Raw genomic sequence first — 6286 nt, forward strand, 5'->3', positions numbered from 1 at the left:
TAATTAATAAGGAAGGGTTGCATAAGTCACCTGAGAAAATTGAAGCAGTTATAAAAGCCCCAGCACCTGAAAATGTTTCACAATTGAGGTCATTCCTGGGATTAATAAATTACTATCATAAATTTTTACCGAACTTATCAACTATTCTACACCCTCTTAATGATCTTCTACACACAGGAGTGATTTGGAAATGGAACGAAGACTGTAAACGTGCCTTCCATAAATGTAAAGACTTAATCACATCCGAGAAAGTTTTGGCTCATTACAACCCATCGCTACCAATCAGACTGGCGTGCGATGCATCCCCTTACGGCATAGGAGCGGTATTGTCCCATAGATTCCCTGATGGCTCGGAACGGCCGATAGCTTTTGCATCACGCTCATTGAACTCAGCTGAGCGTAACTATTCCCAGATAGACAGGGAAGCACTCAGCCTGGTATGGGGAGTGAAGAAATTCAACCATTACCTACACGGACAAAAATTTACCTTGCTGACTGACCATCAACCCCTCATCTCCATATTCAACCCTAAGAAAGGTGTCCCCATTATGACGGCACAAAGACTACAGAGGTGGTCCCTTTTTCTAGGGGCACACCAATACAACATTGAATACAAAGGGTCAAAACAGCATGGGAATGCTGACGGTTTATCGCGTCTGCCGTTGCCAACGATAGAAGAGGCACCTACAGTAGACCCAGTAGAGATATTCCACTCTACCATAGTGGAATGTCTACCGGTGACAAATTCTGCCATTGAAAGGGAGACCAGAAATGACCCTACTCTCTCACGGGTCTACGATTTAACAATGAAGGGATGGCCAGCACATGGCGAACCACTGTTGCCAGCATTCTCGCAAAGAAGAGAACAGCTGTCAGTATGCCGAGGAACCTTGATGTGTGGATCCAGAGTGGTGATTCCACCCAAACTCCAGGATAAAGTGCTAAAGGAGCTTCACGAGGGGCATCTGGGTGGAGTGAAAATGAAGAACCTAGCTAGGGCGTTTGTATGGTGGCCAGGTATCGATGGAGACATCGAAGACATGACCAAGAGCTGCCTAGGATGCCAGAAGGTCCAAAATGCTCCGCCACAGGCCCCTCTACATCCATGGGAGTGGCCCTCATCTCCCTGGCAAAGGGTGCACATCGACTTTGCTGGTCCATTTATGGACTCGATGTTCTTAATCGCAGTTGATGCACACTCCAAGTGGCCGGAGGTAATAAAGATGTCCTCCACCACCACGGAAAAAACCATCACAGTATTAAGGACCATATTTGCCAGGAATGGGCTGCCGGAACAGATATGTTCTGATAATGGACCGCAATTTGTGTCCGAAGAATTCAGAAAGTTCTTAAAGAACAATGGGGTAAAGCACTACACGTCCGCCCCATACCATCCCGCCACCAATGGATTGGCTGAAAGGTTTGTCCAGACCTTCAAGAAGGCCATAAAGGCCATGGGTAATGAAGACATAAAACTTCAGCACAAGGTGGATAACTTCTTATTTGCATATAGGAATGCAACACATGGTTACAAACCAAACTCCCGCCATGATGTTCTACAATAGAAACCTAAGATGCCGGCTGGATTTGGTCAAGCCCAACATCCGAAGGGACGTGGAGAACCAGCAGTTTCAGGGCATGAATGAAAGGCCAACTAGGGCCTTCCAGATAGGCCAACCGGTTTTGGCCCGGGACTACCGTACCGAGAAATGGCAGCCTGGAACTATCTGCACACGACTAGGACCACTGATGTATACCGTGGACATCGGAGAAAGCATAATAAGGCGCCATGCTGACCAAATCATCAAGTCATCCGAAAAGGGACAACCTACACCACCACGCTATACATCTAACGATGAAGTAGAGATACCCATATCTACCTCCGATCCGGTGATACTGGTACCCGATGAACCCGACACTGGCCTTCAAGCCGAATCAGCCTTGCCAGAAGAACCTACTACACCACCAGAAACTACTACACCCCCGAGGCGTTATCCGGACCGAGTCAGGAAGCCTCCTGAGAGACTAACTTATAATTAATTAATACAGCAATGTATATTATTTTGCATATCACATGTAATTAATAATTACTTAAAATATGATGTACTAGTTAGCTAGAAGGGGAGGAATTGTGGTGTATGTGCCTTTAAGAGCCCCAGGTGTGCGTAATGCCGGTAATTGCCACTTGGGCTATATAAGCCTGTGTATTGTGTATATCCTTTAGAACCCCCCCCCCCCCCCAGACTTGCTTAGTACATACCTATGAACCAACTCCTGTCTTCAGTGTCTTTATCTACACACGGACACTACAACCACATGGGTCAATATGGCTCAGTCCAATTCTGTTCACGTCCGATGTCCACACATATGCACTTCCAACCAGGATCACTGGATACAATCAAAATTTGGGACCTAAGATCAGCTAACTCAGCACAAACCAGGGATTGAAGCTGGCATCTCCCTGGTCTGCATATCTCAGCTACTCACGGCATAAGCTCACTCGATCCTTTAGATGAGTGCTTTGTTCCCATTTTGTTTGGTTGTTGGTTCCTGTTATGGTCCCCTCCACTTAAACCGCCCACCTTTAAATCAGGCAGTCATTTAAATCGAGCAAATAGCACTATCCAATTTCCATTACCATTATAGTCAATCACAAATTTATAGTTTACAGTGAGTTAAGTGCGCCGACTATTTCAGGCGGAAGCAGGTGTTCAGTAAGTAGTTCGCATCTCGTTGAGGTGCAGTCACCTTGCGTACTTAATCCCATCTAAGTAGTGTCTGGTTAAAGGTTGTGATCCATTGCTGGTCTATAATCATAAATGATTATCACTTTTACATTCATTTTTATCATAATGAAGATGTATAATAAAGAAAGGGATCTATTGAAGCAATCAAACTTGCCTACTACCTCGGCAGAGATCAAATTCATATAAACTGTACAAGAAGCAAGATAAATATTTTCCTCACTCATACTCAAAAGGAACAAGGGCAAGACCAGGGCAAGAACATTACAATAATGTGCGAGACATGGAGTGGGGCAGTTAGCAATTCCAATGGAAAAAGGATTAGATATCCACGACTCATCAGGACAACCTTTCCAAACTAGTTACAGGAAACTCTTTTTTTTTATCCGGCACCGACGGGACCGGCGTGGTGCCGGTTTATCAAAAAGTCCGGATTACAGAGAGGTATAGTAAAAGGTACGAGAGCTCCATACACAGCAACAAATCCAGGCTTCCCTGTTGCTTAGCAACATGTGCAGGAACCCCGGCCACAGACCAAGCATCCCTGTTGCTTAGCAACATGTGCAGGAACCCCGATTGCACAGCCACAGATCGAGGAACGGCCACTAATATGAAGTAAAACTTACCTGAACCTACTCCTGAATTTTGCCGGTTAACCGAGATTTCCGGTTATTTAGGTGCCGGTAAATCGAGAGTTTCCTGTACTATGCTTTTTCAATGTGTTGGTTGTTACTTTGTTTTTTTTCTGTTCTTTGTGTTGGATTATTGTGTTCATCTATGCTCTGCATTATTCTGTACCAGTGTGGTTGCCATATCTGATATATACAAAAATAAAGTATAAACAAAGTGGAAAAGCTTAAGGTGAAAAAGCAGTAATTAATAGATAGTAAAACATTACATTTTAGTAGCAATGGCTAGTTTAAGTTATTTTTATAAGGCTTAAATAAGTGCTTGTACTGACATTGTAAATGACAACTGCATTCCTTCTTAGGGTTTAATTTTTTTAACTGGTTAATGCATTTAGCTAAAGTTCTTTTATGGCTGTTCTATTGCCATCATTAACCCCTTTATTTTAAACAGGGTAATGATAGTGGTAAAATAGCACATAAAGGAATTTTATGTGGATGTGTTGACCAGTGCTCTACCAAAAAGACTTAAATCATCTCAGAATAAGGAGTTGGCCATTTAGGACTGAGATGAGGAGAAATTTCTTCACTCAGACGGTGGTGAATCTTTGGAATTCTCTGCCCCAGAGAGCTGCGGAGGCTCGATCGTTGAGTATATTCAAGACAGAGATTGATAGATTTTTGGATTTAAGGGAATCAAGGGATATGGGGATAGTGCGGGAAGGTGGAGCTGAGGTAGAAGATCAGCCATGATCTTATTGAATGACGGAGCAGGCTCGAAGGGCCGAATGGCCTACTCCTGCTCCAATTTCTTATGTTCTTAACACCATTTTTTTCATCTTTTGATTTAGTGCTACCCATTATTCTCTTTCAGTTGGACTGTTATGTCCTTGTTACACTTTTGGTTTTTTCCCCTGTGTGCCTCATTGTTGATCCCTGTTAATTGTTGTGTCTTTGTTCTCTCTTTTGGTCTCTGCTGCTATTCCTTTTCCTAGTGTTGGATTGCTAAATCTTTAGCTGTTTTTATTTTGTGTTCAGACCCATTCTACTGGTGCCAGTTTCTGACGCCTGGGTCTTGTGCAGCCAACAACAACTTGAATGGCAACTTGCTGGGGTGGGAGGGGGGCGGATTCACTATAGCCATCAGCCGGGAAGATCCAGGAAAAATTGACCTTTCTGGCCTTCGGGTTTAACGAATCCCGACAAATTTACTTTCGGGTTGTAGCTGGCTGCATGACATTGGTGCATCAGATGCCACAATAGTGCCACTAGCCTGGATCTTGTGCAATGTAAAGGAAGCTTTTGTAACTGCATTTTCTCGTGTATTTAATTATTTTGTCCCAATTACTCTGCTCTTAGTGTTAGAATATTGTGCTCTTTCCTTGTGATTCTTGTTACCCTGCATTCTTCCTTTGTACAACTGTTATTCTGTTTTAATAATTACTGACATATGTCCTATTTATATTTTTGTTGAGTATATTCAAGGCTGAGATAGAATTTTGGACTCTAGGGGAATCAAGGGATATGGGGATTGGGCGGGAAAGTGGAGTTGAGGTCGAAGATTAGCCATGAGCTTATTGAATGGCGGAGCAGGCTCGAGGGGCCGAATGGCCGACTCCTACTCCTATTTCCTATGTTATTATATTCTTGACACTCTGTTCTTTTACTTGTGTTTCACTGCCAGTCAATGTTATTTGTTTCTTTGTTTTTTCATTAGCAATTATCTTTATTTGGTTCTCCCTGTTACTCTATTCTCTGTCGGTTTTGTCTTGGTTACAGTTTTTTCTGTTGAACTGTGCGTCTGTTGCTCTGTATTTTTCTTTATATTTAATTAGCACCGCACAAGTCAGTATCACAGCTCCTCTATTGGAGAAAGAGATTACAAACCACTGAAGTGGATAATGTGATCTACATCCTTTTAGAGAGCTCTCAAAAAGTATCTTCTAGTGGAGACATGAACCTGTCAATTCTCTTCACAGATACTAACTGACCTGTGTATTTGCAGTATTTTACCCCATATGAGGCTCCAGCTCTGACACACAATCCAATATTGTGTTGCTCGATGGCAGAGTTTCCTGGAAACCTTTAATTATGACATTTTTGATTGTGCGTGTTATTTGGCTCAGCTTTACAATCTTTGTGCTTCTCCATAAAGGAAACATTTCCATAAAAAACACTCACAAGGAGCAATAAAAGCTCAATTTATTTTATTGAAAATACTGTTCTGACCTAGCTATTCATTTATTGAAGTACAGGAAACTCTCTTTTAACCGACGCACCTAAATATCTGGAAACCTCTCTTAACCGGCAAAATTCAGGAGTAGGTTCAGGTAAGTTTTACTATATATTAGTGGCCGTGTAACCGGTGTTCCTGGATCTGTGGTCGTGTAACCGGGGTTCCTGCACCTGTGGCCGTGCAACAGGGACTCCTGGATCTGTGGCCGTGTAACCGGGACTCCTGCACAAGTGCCGTGTAACCGGGACTCCTGCACCTGTGGCCGTGTACGGGGCTTTTGTACCTTGGTAAGTATACCTCTCTGTAATCTGGACTTTTTGATCAACCGGCATCACGCCGGTCCAGTCGGTGCCGGATAAAAAATGTTTCCTGTACTTCACATGGATAACAATTCCCCATGGGGAAAAAAATGGATAATTGGGAATGAGATAGACCTTTTAGAACTGATGAGGAGGAATTTCTTCTCTCAGAGGGTCGTAAATCTGTGGAATTCTCTGCCCCAGAGAGCTGTGGAGGCTGGGCCATTGAATACATTTAAGGTGGAGATAGACAGATTTTTGCAAGATAAGGGAGTGAAGGGTTATGGGGAGCGGGCAGGGAAGTGGCTTTGAGCCCAAGATCAGCCACGATCTTATTGAATGGTGGAGCAGGCTCGAGGGGCCAAGTGGCCTATTCCTGAT

The sequence above is a fragment of the Somniosus microcephalus genome, chromosome 24 (genome assembly GCF_052327205.1).
Source record: "Somniosus microcephalus isolate GS21.2 chromosome 24, FLI_Smic_1.0, whole genome shotgun sequence".
NCBI lineage: Eukaryota > Metazoa > Chordata > Chondrichthyes > Squaliformes > Somniosidae > Somniosus > Somniosus microcephalus.